This window comes from Lissotriton helveticus, chromosome 12 (genome assembly GCF_964261635.1).
Source record: "Lissotriton helveticus chromosome 12, aLisHel1.1, whole genome shotgun sequence".
Classification (NCBI taxonomy): domain Eukaryota; kingdom Metazoa; phylum Chordata; class Amphibia; order Caudata; family Salamandridae; genus Lissotriton; species Lissotriton helveticus.
In genome coordinates, this window is record NC_136073.1 from 801,127,595 (window position 1) to 801,141,777 (window position 14,183).

At 48.8% G+C, this 14,183-nt stretch overlaps 1 protein-coding gene across 9 annotated transcripts in view; it reads right to left on the bottom strand.

Moving 5' to 3' along the window:
* The window catches only part of HORMAD1 (HORMA domain containing 1), a 920,105-nt gene that overhangs the window by 576,521 nt on the left and 329,401 nt on the right, over positions 1–14,183 (bottom strand). The window lies entirely within an intron of this gene.

Genomic DNA, 14,183 nt, shown 5'->3' on the forward strand with positions numbered 1-14,183 from the left:
TTTTTCTATCCTTTTTGTTAAAAATTCTAGAAGCGTCAGTGTAGGGGTATTGAAGGATACGCACATTCTGTGCCCCTATGTCAAAATCGATCCTGTCTAGAGAGCTAAAAGATTGCCAGAGAGACACCAGCGCCGAGCTTTTGGCTTAAGCAGAGCTCAAAATCTCTGCCAATACAATATTTAAAGAGAAAAAAAACTTCCGCCTCTATCCTGGTGACAAGGGCTTGACGAAAGCGCGTCACCGCTCCTTACATGAGGAGGGTAAATCCGTCAACCTCCGCCGGAGGATAGAATAATAAAGATTCATGCAAGATCTCGTCAAAGGACAGGACATGGCATCCCCAAAGAAACCAAGGCTAAGAGTCTGGTTAAGTCTTAAGCCATTCTAAGAAAATATGGCGTCGAGTAAAAAGACATCACTCCATCCGGAGGATCTTGCTGAAAGGAGGCTACGACTAATAAGTAGGCTAAAGGAACACTGTACATAAGCCCAACTGGATCAAGCGTCTACGAACCTGACCATGGACTGGGTCCAGCATCAGAGAGGTCAACAAAAGAAAATGACCCTCAGTGTCCGCATAGGAAAATTGTTTCAGACTTAAACTACTATGGAGGTGACCGCTGACGCTGTCAGTCTATAAACCCTCCGTAGACGTACTTTTTGACGTCAACGAAACTGACCCTTAACTTGGCCAACATTCCACAATAAAACTCACCATCACGGAGGATGATTGATGAATCGAGTATCTTGTCGACTTAGAATGTCGTCGACGAGCCTGCTAGTGACTAAGCTGAACTGTCGTCAATGGGCCAACTGTTTACGGACCTAAAGCCTGCGTGCCAACTGCCGATGTGCGCACTGTTAATGGCCCCAACTGCACTGTGTATAGGCCCACTGGTGACAGCCTAGAGATGCCGGGCCCACTGCCAATGGCCAACTGCCGATGGATCACATGTCAGAAAGGGCCACTGTCTGTGGCCCACTGGTATTGAGCCAACCGTCGTCAAAGCTTTCAGTTAACTCTGTCAGCTGAATAGGCTCTCGAACGCCGACGAGACTCTTCACCGTCGACGAGGCACCTCGCCATCGACGAGGCTCCTCACCGTCGATGATTGCTCTTCAGCGTCGACGAGGTACACCCTGTCCCGTCAACGAGGTACCCCACCGTCGACGAGGCTCCTCACCGTCGACGGTTGCTTTCCAGCGTCAGCGAGGGACACTCTTCACCGTCGACGAGGCTCACCGTCGACGGGCTCACCGTCGACGAGGCTCACCATCAACGCGGTCGCCGTCGACGGAGCTCCGTCGACGAGGCTCGTCGTCGACGAGGCCCCCTCGTCTTCGACGATGCTTCCCGTCGACGACGCCACCATCACCATTGAAGTGGCTTGTCGTCGACGAAGCCCCTTCGTCGACGACGATGCTTTCCGTCGACGACGCCACCATCACCATCGACGTGGCTTGTCGTCGACGCGGCGAAACTCGTCGTCGACGAGGCTCATCATAGACGAGGCAAATTTGCACTCGGTTATAAGGCTGTTGGTCGACGAAGCTCTTTGTCGGCTGCGCAGCTCCCTGCGACTTACAACCAGTGCATAAGAGGGCACTGTCAACAGGATCCTGTAGCCCTGTGACACCGTAGAGCACCAGCGACGGCAGAGATTGCCGTCGTAGAATACCAAGAGCGTCTTGTCAACAATCTGGCACGTTCTCAGAAGAAAAGTGCGCAGAACGAGTCTAAACGCCTGAGAGAAAATCTCGTGGGCGTAGATGTGGGAGGCAGACTCAGAGTAGGTCAATGACCCTTTTTTGAAGCAACCTCAGCTTGGAGAAGTGAAGCCAAAACATCAGTGCAACATAAAGGCGCCATATAAATAAAGAAAATCCTCCCACATCAGAAGGGGGTAGCCAAATCACAAGAACATCCCCTTCTTATCCTACCATGTCAGCGACAGGCAGACAAAATGATCCATGTATTCGTGAAGATAACCTGAAACGGTCTCAGCTTTCCACCAGTGACACAGGGTCAACAAATAGACTTCATGTGAGAAAAACATCACAAAATTTAAAATATATATGAAATAAATAAAGAAACTGAGCAGAGCTCAGGGAGACTCCCTGCACACGACGTGCGGTAAAAAATCTGACAGCCTGAGCCTCTGGGGGGAACCTTCTAGTGGGTGCTGTCGCCTGATTGGCTGCAGTTTGGGCTATACAAAATGACAGGGATAGTCACTAATGTGGAAGTTTTTTCTACTGTAGCTTGGCTACTTTACTTCCTGGTTTGTTTTTTATTGGTATTTACTATGTATTTATAGCATATTATTGCTTTTTTATATACCGTGGGAGTCCCACTCCGACGACGGGGAATGATTCAGGCATGTGAATCTATGAAAGACACCCCTAATACTGGAGAAGAACTGATCTCAGTGTGCTGGGATGGTGCCTATACAGGCACCGCGCACATCACTTCCGGCGTGGATGACGCTACGCGGAGCCAAGCTATGCCACCTATCGGTGCCCATGGGTATGGTCAAGAAAAATGTCTGGATACAGTCTGCCACCTGGGGATAATTCTAAGGTAAGGAATCTGCATCAAGAAGTCTCTATCAGGTAAAACTTATAAGAAATGTCTGTTTACCAGTTTTTGTTCTTTTGTTTTTAAACTTTTTGTTGTTGTTTAATGTATGTTTTTTATTAACATTGATAATTTTCCCCACCTTTCTGGGTCACAAAAGAAATAGATTTTCAATGAAAATTCTTAAACTTTCCAAGGATGAGGGAGCGGTAGCCCTCCCCAAACTTCGCTTATATCATTTGGCTTCTGCAGCAATCCAAATTAGAAGATTTAATACGGATCTGTATGACAATGTTAAAGAGAGACACATGCCTAAACAAATTGATATGTTTATGCTTTCTTTGCTTATCCAGTAGGGGTAAGTAACGAAAATAGTACACTATAAGACTTCTCACTTTCTTATTAAGAATAAAACTTGGCTTCATACATTGCTTCAGATTCTCATTTTTCATGCTGAGACTTCACTACAGGTATTTTTAACAGTAACAACTCCAACATGGATAAATGTTGGACCCGACTAGGCACTGTGAAAATTGGCTGCTTTTTCAAGATTACTTTAAAAAAGAAAAACAAAACAATTTACTTTACTTACTCACCACAAGTGTGTCAATCTCACAGTTAGTTCACTGGGGTGCCATTTGAGGACATTTGACGTGCAGCAACCTGGAAGAACCCTATCATTAGTGCCTTGAGAAGACAGTACAAAAAGATGCTGCGGCTGGATAAGCGGTTCTGCTCCATCTCTTTCAATAGGGTAAGTCCTCTTAAATTACTTTCCTACCTTCCTCATGTTTAGGTACTATCTTATGTAATTGCTTGCCAGTCTGACTCAAGCAATTGTGATTCTCCAGAATTGGTATCTTTCATAGACTTACATGTAACCTAGACGCCTCCCTCTCAGAGGCTCCCGTAATGCTGAAATTACTTCCCACTAAAGGTAAAAGAAAAAGGAAGGATGGTGGCATCTCAAGATGTGGTCATCAGGCTGATTGTCTTTGACTGGTTGGAATTTGATTATTTTCAAAAGTGTGTTACTAGGTGTGAGAAGTTGGCCTGATGTGCAGTGCTCACTATTCTAGTGATCACTATATATCAGTCCAAACAACCCTTATTGATGATTGGTTGTAAGTCAACCTTATAGACCAGCTATCCTAGTAGCATGGATACGAGCAGTCTAAGGCTAAGACTCTAGAGGGCGTGTTAAGCCAGCTGTTTTACCATCACATTACCCCTTGAACACCCAGTGAAAGGACACCACACAAGTTGTTATGAAAATAAACAGTGTATTTATTTATAACAAGACTACCCTGGCTCTTTATGAGACAGGGAGCTAAGCACACAACAAAACTCTTACGAAAATACTTTAAGTTAGCACGTTATACACAAATGCCCGAGGGGCACGGAAAACCATATACTTTAAAAGTGGAATGCGAATTACTAGCAGGTAAGTAACAGTTCTAATAGGCTTTGGAATCGCTAGGACTGGACTAGGGAATCGTTAGATTACTACTAGGAGGCCCAGGGGACTCGGGTGCAGAGTGTGCACTCTCACGCGGGATGCGGGACAAAGTCTATGGAAGCTAGAATTCACAAAGTTAGTGTTCACGGGCGAGCCCGACCTGGTAGGGAGAAAACGACAGTGGATCCTGACCCTTGGATAGTGAGGCTATGCTGGGACACCGGAGTGCCGAAGTTACCTAGCCCAGGGGCTGCAGCTGCATAGGTCTGAAAAGACGTCGGGGATCTCGTTGCCGGACCAGGAGCCTGGAAGGAAGAAGTTGCTGGCAGGCGACCAGTGAGGAAAAGTTCGATGGATCCAAGCCTGGATCAAGGAAGAAGAAAACCTGAAAGCAGAGGGGACCAAGTTCTTGAATCACTAGCCAGTGATTAAGTGGGCACCAGGATGGCACCGGGCGAAGTCACCGCAGTCAGGTGAGTGGGCGCTGCTGGGCTCTGCAGTCTCTCGGACCAGGAGGCGTTGTCGGCGACCAGGATGGAGGTGCGAGCTGTCCCACGAAGGATGAAGTCGTCGGCGTCGAAGTTACCCAGGAGTGGGCAACAAGCCTTGGCTAATTCAAGCCCACGCGGTGGACTCAAAATGGCGTCTTGAGTGGACCAGGAGGGTCCGGGGTGCTCCTCTTCTGGAAGGGAGCAAGGGCCAGTCTGGAGCAACCAGACCAGCAGCAGAAATGTCGTCGGGCGTCGTCAGGAAGGCCACAAGCCAACGGGCTAGTAGCCAAACAACGCGGTGAGCAGCGGAAAGCAGAAGGGCCCCACGCAGATCGTGGAGATGCTGGGGGGCTGCACTTCGGAGCTGGAGCTGCTCAGAGTCGGGGCTTCTCGGACCCCAAAGCACTCACCAGGAATTCACTCGGCGGGCTTGCTGGAAAGAAGTCGTGCAGTCTTGCAGATGGCCGGTCCCTTGAGGTCTCGTCGCACCCACGGTTCTCAGCTGGGCTGTAGAGGTGGGTAGAGGTCAGAGGTGCCAGGGAAGCCGGTTCTCGTCGAGCTGGGCAGTCGGATTCCGGAGGAAGGACTTGCAGCAGACCGCAGTGTTCTTAGATGGTGCCTGCGGATGCAGGGTGACTACTCCTTAGTCACAAGGGAGAAATCTTAGGAAGAAGTCTTGAGTTCCTTTCGTGGAAAGTAGTTTCAGGATTCAAAGATGATCTGATTTGGAAGGGGGCCAGTCTCTACCTTTATCCTGTAAAAGGGGGCTGGCACGCGACTAAGTCCTGCCCTATGGGTGGGACTAGGAGGGGGGTGGTTACACCCACTTCCTTGGCGGGCTTTTCCCCAGCACAGGGTCTGGAGTGACCCTGGAACTGGTTCCAGCCAGCCTATGCACAGTGAGCACCGGGGTGCCACGTGCAGTCACCTTCCTCTAAAGCCCTGCCTACCTACAATACACAAAACCCTGTCTGGGACGGTGCTGGCACCGCCCCTGGCAGGAAACCCTTTGTCCTTATCTCCTGCTCTGGGAGGACTCCCAGCAGCAGGAGGGCAGACTTGTGTCTCGGTGGCAGCATCCATTTTGTGGATGCTAAGGCTCTGTCTGACTTTAACCGGGGTTAGGGGTTACATACATGTCGTGTCCCTCTAGAAGGGTGGAATTCTAACCCCGTCGCCAGAATTGGCGAGGGGTTAGTATTCCAATTCGTATGACACCTTACTCGACATGTTTTGATAAAGCGATACCAGAGTTGGCACATAACCGCGAGGATTATAATGCACTTAAGAGTATATGGTATGCGATATCATGGAAACGGCTAAGGGATGGATCCCGAAAGCCGCAGACAGGCTCAGCTCATGCCAGAGCACCATCTCACACGATTCCAAGCACTCTGCCTTCAGGATTGTTAAGGCCTGCCATAGGAGTGACTGATAGGAGATCTGTGTGTCCATTTTAGGGTTAGATATAGGAATACTATATCTAAAGCAAAGGGTGATTACACCACCTTGCCCCAGCTGTCGTGCAGCCAGTTGTGTCAGATTTGGATGGCCAGCCAGGGGTGGCATAATACATGCTGCAGCCCCTGGTAGGCCCTGGGTACACCTATGCCCTGGGTACCTAAGGTACACTGTACAGGGACTGATAAGGTGACTCAGTATCCAATTAGATATGTACCTAGGGTACATGGAATCCATTTTACAGAGAGAGCAGTAGGCCTGAGGTCCTGAATAGCAGGGCCCCAGGTCAACTAAGTCAGAAAACCAGCAAAACACCAGGCAAAAAGTTGGGGGCAACCATAGTCAGGGATCAACCTTCCTACATAACCCCCCCCAAACGAAAGGAGATAAGGCTATCCTTGTCCAGGTAAGCCTATATTGCCTAAGTGGCCATTTAAGGAAGTACCAGCACTGGCATGGTTACCCCCTATGTCATGGTCCACTAAGCAACCCCTCACCCTAAGGGTGTCTGAGGGTCTCCACCATAGGGAATCTCTACCTGTGGTGTGTTTTGTCAAAGAAAAAGGCTGGTGCTGAAATGGAGTACTGAAGTGAGGCTCCACTAATTTTGGGCTCAGCTTCCTCCAATCATTTTCCACCATAGAGGCCTTTCTTTCCAAGACTGAGTTGTTTTGGGCTCTCAGGGTCAACCTCTGGCTACCTACAGCTGGAGGTTGGGTCCCTCTGTTTGGCTTACTGGAGGGACAGGTCAGGTCTGGGGCCCTCAGGTCCCAAGTTTGGCTGTGCCCAACAGTGTCCATCTGTGGGAGGTCCCTACCTAATTTTAAGGGGGATCCCTCAGGAGTATGTTTTATTTTCACTTGGCTAGGACTACTAGCTTCAGTGCCCTCAATCTGCTGATTGGGGAATTCTTTTGGACAGGGGGCCCTTTGGGGTCCAGCACTGGCCTCCCTGACCTCTACAGCCCTGGGCTGACTGAGGCAGGGTAGAGAGGGGCAGGTTACCTGCTCCAGACTGGGTCCCACCTTGGAAGGGTCCACTGACATCAGGGGTTCTGCCAGGCTAGGCCTGACTACCTCTGTGGCAGTTTCTTCACAAGGGGTCAGATCAGTTCCCTGAGGAGGCTGATCCTTTCCTAAAGTCTGGGGGGAGGGAGATTTCTCTTCCTCCTCAATACTCTCTGTCTGAGTGGAGTGATCCATAGTTTCAGGCTTCACAACACTATCATCTGTCTGAGTTTGAGCTGTGGCCATCACAACTCTCCCAACCTTTTCAGGAGGGGGCTCAGTTTGGGTGTGGGCTGTGACCATCACAGCCTTGACAACCTGTTCTGGGAAGGAAGTTGTCTGAGATTGGGTTGTGACTGGCACAACCCTCCTGACCTGTTCAGGGAGGACATCTTGGACTGGGGCTGTGGCTATCACTGCCCCACTAACCTTACCATGGTTATTTACCATTTTAGAATGGGTTTCTTGCTCAACTTCAGCCCAGGCTGAGAGCTCTAAATCATTCCCCAGTAGGCAATCTACAGGCAAGTTTGGTGATACTGCCACTCTCTTGTGGCCAGTGACACCTCCCCAGCTGAGATTGACCACTGCCATGGGATGATCTCTCTGTACTCCATCAATATTGGTCACCTGGTATGTGGCACCAGGTAAAAGTTGCCTTGAGGGGACTAGACTCTCAGTCACCATAGTGATGCTAGCCCCTGTATCTCTATAGGCCTCAACTTTTATACCATTGATGAGGGGCTCCTGTCTGTACTTGCCCAAAGTGTTGGGACAAGTTGTGAAGTTGGCAAACCCCATGCCAGTCTCACAGACAAGAGTATCTAAGTTTGGGGACCTGGTTAGGCCAGAGTCCCCAGGAACTCCCAAAGTAAATGCACCCAAATTCTTGGGGGCACTCCCACCACCTGGGGGATTACTACTAGTAGTAACAGGAGGTTTGGGAATGTTACTTGGGGGTATGTTTTCCTTATTGTTATTCTTTGGGCAACTGCTGTCAGTTTTTAAGTGACCCACCTGTTTACAGGGATAACAATAAGGTTTCTTCTGGTTGTTGGAAGGATTCTGGGACCCACCCCCCTCAGAGGATTTTTGGGGCCCTGATGTGGTTTGATCTGTAGATTTATTCCCACCCTTCTCTTGAGGCTTGGTTGATTCCTTTTTCTGGTCACCACCTTGGTTCTTGGGCCTAATCCTGGTTCTGACCCATTTGTCTGCCCTCTTACCCAATTCTTGTGGAGAGGTCAGATCAGAGTCTACCAGGTGCTGGTGTAATAACTGGTTCTGACAATTATTTAAGACTTGCTCTCTCATAATTAGATTATACAATCCCTTGAAATCAGTAACCTTACTACCCAGTAGCCAGCCTTCTAAAGCCTTAGTGGCACAATCAACAAAGTCAGACCAGTCCTGAGACTGAGTTTTCTGGGTGTCTCTGAACAGCAACCTGTACTGCTCAGTGGTTAAACCAAACCCATCAACCAGTGCATTTTTCAGGACCTGGTAATTGTTAGCATCCTCAACTCTAGTAGTGAGGAGCTTATCTCTACCTTTGCCATCAAAGGAGAGCCACAGTATAGCTGCCCACTGACTTTGGGGAATGCACTGCACAGTGCAGGCCCTCTCCAAAGCAGCCATCCATTTCTGGATGTCATCCCCTTGCTTAAAGGGGGGCACTATTTTAGTCAGGTGTTTAGTATCTAAACCCTTCTCTCTATCTCTTGGGAGATTGCTGCCACCATTGGGAGCTAGCCCACTCATCTGCTGCTCTCTTGCCAGGGCAAGCTTCTCTTTGGCCAGGGCAATTTCTTCCCTTTCAATCCTCAGTTCAGCTTGTCTCATCCTAGCTTCATGCTCCTTTCTCTGAGGGGAAGTAAATCTCCTCTGTGGAGGATTCCTTCTCCCCTGAGAAGAGGCATTAGAGTGCAGAGATCTATTGGAGTCCCTAGAAAGAGATCTATCTCTCCTAACTCCAAGGTTAGGCCCACTTCGGGTCAGTACTGGGGGGCCCCCAGATCCTAGCCCAAGTAAGTCTAAGTTGGTCCTAGTTAGCCTTCTGACTACCTCAAGACCTTTGTCTACCTCATCCCCAGAGAGTACCTCCTGATCCTCCTCCTCAACTGCTGAATCAGTGTTGTGGAGATCTGGATCCCCAGAGGTTCCCTCTAAGGCTGGCATGTTCTCATGTAACTGAGAAAGCTTTCTGGCATCATATGTCTCTAAGAGACCTATCAGAAAGGAAGTGGTGGGGTTAGACCCCTGCTTCAGTTTTCTGGAGACACAGATCTGTCTCATCTCATGGAAACTGAGAGCTGCATATCTTGAAGTGACCTGTGGAGGGTCAACACTGACCAGGGGAGTCTCAGTAGAGTCCCCCTGAGTCGACATGCTTTTCTAGTGAGGTGTAAGTGGTGCACTTACCTACACTATATGTTTGCCTACTGATCCCTTGCTAGAGTTGTAGTTTAGGGTGTGCTAGGCCCTAGGAGCTACAACAGCTGGTTCAGTAGAACTCAGAGTATTCTAAGCTAAGTTATATGTACCTTTAGTACTTATGTGATCTTTCACAAGATATTCTTAGGATATGTGTGGTAAAACAACAGCAAGCTCAAATCCCAACCGCTGCTCACCAATGTGAGAAGTTGGCCTGATGTGCAGTGCTCACTATTCTAGTGATCACTATATATCAGTCCAAACAACCCTTATTGATGATTGGTTGTAAGTCAACCTTATAGACCAGCTATCCTAGTAGCATGGATACGAGCAGTCTAAGGCTAAGACTCTAGAGGGCGTGTTAAGCCAGCTGTTTTACCATCACATTACCCCTTGAACACCCAGTGAAAGGACACCACACAAGTTGTTATGAAAATAAACAGTGTATTTATTTATAACAAGACTACCCTGGCTCTTTATGAGACAGGGAGCTAAGCACACAACAAAACTCTTACGAAAATACTTTAAGTTAGCACGTTATACACAAATGCCCGAGGGGCACGGAAAACCATATACTTTAAAAGTGGAATGCGAATTACTAGCAGGTAAGTAACAGTTCTAATAGGCTTTGGAATCGCTAGGACTGGACTAGGGAATCGTTAGATTACTACTAGGAGGCCCAGGGGACTCGGGTGCAGAGTGTGCACTCTCACGCGGGATGCGGGACAAAGTCTATGGAAGCTAGAATTCACAAAGTTAGTGTTCACGGGCGAGCCCGACCTGGTAGGGAGAAAACGACAGTGGATCCTGACCCTTGGATAGTGAGGCTATGCTGGGACACCGGAGTGCCGAAGTTACCTAGCCCAGGGGCTGCAGCTGCATAGGTCTGAAAAGACGTCGGGGATCTCGTTGCCGGACCAGGAGCCTGGAAGGAAGAAGTTGCTGGCAGGCGACCAGTGAGGAAAAGTTCGATGGATCCAAGCCTGGATCAAGGAAGAAGAAAACCTGAAAGCAGAGGGGACCAAGTTCTTGAATCACTAGCCAGTGATTAAGTGGGCACCAGGATGGCACCGGGCGAAGTCACCGCAGTCAGGTGAGTGGGCGCTGCTGGGCTCTGCAGTCTCTCGGACCAGGAGGCGTTGTCGGCGACCAGGATGGAGGTGCGAGCTGTCCCACGAAGGATGAAGTCGTCGGCGTCGAAGTTACCCAGGAGTGGGCAACAAGCCTTGGCTAATTCAAGCCCACGCGGTGGACTCAAAATGGCGTCTTGAGTGGACCAGGAGGGTCCGGGGTGCTCCTCTTCTGGAAGGGAGCAAGGGCCAGTCTGGAGCAACCAGACCAGCAGCAGAAATGTCGTCGGGCGTCGTCAGGAAGGCCACAAGCCAACGGGCTAGTAGCCAAACAACGCGGTGAGCAGCGGAAAGCAGAAGGGCCCCACGCAGATCGTGGAGATGCTGGGGGGCTGCACTTCGGAGCTGGAGCTGCTCAGAGTCGGGGCTTCTCGGACCCCAAAGCACTCACCAGGAATTCACTCGGCGGGCTTGCTGGAAAGAAGTCGTGCAGTCTTGCAGATGGCCGGTCCCTTGAGGTCTCGTCGCACCCACGGTTCTCAGCTGGGCTGTAGAGGTGGGTAGAGGTCAGAGGTGCCAGGGAAGCCGGTTCTCGTCGAGCTGGGCAGTCGGATTCCGGAGGAAGGACTTGCAGCAGACCGCAGTGTTCTTAGATGGTGCCTGCGGATGCAGGGTGACTACTCCTTAGTCACAAGGGAGAAATCTTAGGAAGAAGTCTTGAGTTCCTTTCGTGGAAAGTAGTTTCAGGATTCAAAGATGATCTGATTTGGAAGGGGGCCAGTCTCTACCTTTATCCTGTAAAAGGGGGCTGGCACGCGACTAAGTCCTGCCCTATGGGTGGGACTAGGAGGGGGGTGGTTACACCCACTTCCTTGGCGGGCTTTTCCCCAGCACAGGGTCTGGAGTGACCCTGGAACTGGTTCCAGCCAGCCTATGCACAGTGAGCACCGGGGTGCCACGTGCAGTCACCTTCCTCTAAAGCCCTGCCTACCTACAATACACAAAACCCTGTCTGGGACGGTGCTGGCACCGCCCCTGGCAGGAAACCCTTTGTCCTTATCTCCTGCTCTGGGAGGACTCCCAGCAGCAGGAGGGCAGACTTGTGTCTCGGTGGCAGCATCCATTTTGTGGATGCTAAGGCTCTGTCTGACTTTAACCGGGGTTAGGGGTTACATACATGTCGTGTCCCTCTAGAAGGGTGGAATGCTAACCCCGTCGCCAGAATTGGCGAGGGGTTAGTATTCCAATTCGTATGACACCTTACTCGACATGTTTTGATAAAGCGATACCAGAGTTGGCACATAACCGCGAGGATTATAATGCACTTAAGAGTATATGGTATGCGATATCATGGAAACGGCTAAGGGATGGATCCCGAAAGCCGCAGACAGGCTCAGCTCATGCCAGAGCACCATCTCACACGATTCCAAGCACTCTGCCTTCAGGATTGTTAAGGCCTGCCATAGGAGTGACTGATAGGAGATCTGTGTGTCCATTTTAGGGTTAGATATAGGAATACTATATCTAAAGCAAAGGGTGATTACACCACCTTGCCCCAGCTGTCGTGCAGCCAGTTGTGTCAGATTTGGATGGCCAGCCAGGGGTGGCATAATACATGCTGCAGCCCCTGGTAGGCCCTGGGTACACCTATGCCCTGGGTACCTAAGGTACACTGTACAGGGACTGATAAGGTGACTCAGTATCCAATTAGATATGTACCTAGGGTACATGGAATCCATTTTACAGAGAGAGCAGTAGGCCTGAGGTCCTGAATAGCAGGGCCCCAGGTCAACTAAGTCAGAAAACCAGCAAAACACCAGGCAAAAAGTTGGGGGCAACCATAGTCAGGGATCAACCTTCCTACACTAGGCTACTAAACATCCTTTGTTTCAGCTTTATAATTAAATTAACAGACTACTGCAACTGAGATGTTTCAGTGGGACTCCCAGTTCGACAACGAGGATGATTCAAGCATGTGAATCTATGAAAGATACAATTCTGGAGAAGCACAGAATCCGGTCTAGGATGGCTCAGGTGACAAGCAGAGGAGCTATCAGGAGAATCGTAGACAAGGGATAATAGCTGCTGCAGTTGCTGTGTTCTTCATTATTTTCAAACACTCCACCCAGATGAAATCTATGATCAAAATTACCTTGACCGACTTGTGATATGATTCCCTAAATTCATATTAAAATATTCTGACTTTTTATGGGAAGAGGTAAACCAAACCTCCTAGATGCACTCTCAAGTAAAGAATTAAACACTCTCAAGCTTGTGCAGGTGGAGTAGTAGGAGCTGATTGTGTGTCACATAATTGTCCTATTCGGAGCATGCATCTTGAGGAGTATAATCAGAAATCTCACATTCCACCTGGCCCTCATGAGAGTACAGGCCCTCATGTGTTGGACGGACAAAAGGTCATGGAGGAGGCTCAATAAATGTTACAGTTATTATTGGAGTCTTTAGAGACAATACCATCTGCGGGTCTGAGGTGTCAAGTGGCAGTGTCGAAGGCTGGGTCCGAGGCGATGCTAGTGTGGCTGTAATGGATAGGTTGTTTTGGGAATCTTTATTACAAAACCTGCATCAAAGATTCTGGCTGGTAATGGTAGCCCTCTTTAAAGTGTTCATAGGCAGATTGTTCTTCAAAGGTTTCCACATATCTTAGTTTGAGCATCCCTGAAGTCAATTTGAAGATAAAATGGAGATCATTCTCTTTTTAAGAGACAAAACACTGAGCAGAGTTCTGGGAGAATCCCTTGATAGAGTAAGAAAACTGAGATATGGTGGCCCTTGATAGGAATAGTGTTCACTGATCTGTCCTGATTGGCTGAAGTTTGGTTCTTTTTATATAATGTGAATAGGTTAACAATATGGAAATGATACTCTTTTCCAAGCTCAATTTGGTATTGTACTCCTTACTACAAATTACTGAAAGACTCCCAGCTTGATGACAGAGGATGATTCAAGCAAGTAGATTCTAAAGATCCAATGCTAGAGAATCTCGGCTATCCAACAGTTGAGATGGTGGAGGCTGGTTAGCTCAATTTTGATTAAGCATAATTAACTCATTACATTAAACAATTTCAAATTCAAATATTCTTTATTTCGATCCAGTTAGAATCATAAAAGATACATATAAAATCATTTTTCAATTATTCAAGTACAGTTGATGGTAATTACATTTGCTATGCATCCATGATAAGGACATTTTAGGAAAATACATTTTCAACGATGAGACATATCCCCACTATCGCTGTTAAAACAATATACTATACAATAAATACATAAAGGGGCCGATTCCGATTCGGGAAAAAAGCATCCGTCCGAATCGTATCCGGAGCCCTCTCCGTATGAATCGTACACGTCCGTCCGAATCGCGTAGTACGATCCGTATCTCGTCAATCCGTCCGAATTGTCACGAACCGTATGAATTGCAAGGCTGAAACCGTACGACACGGACCCTCACAGTGAACCATACGATTCGTAAACATGCCGTACGACCCGACGAGTACGATCCGGACCGGGGTATGAGGACGCGATTCGTAAGGTCCACGTCAGGTAAGGGCGATTCGTGCGGACACCCACATAATCACATACACACCGTAAGGTGCGTACACCCCATGATCGCAGGGGTACGTACGGTGCATACCCCTGTGATCATGGGGTGTATGCACTGCACC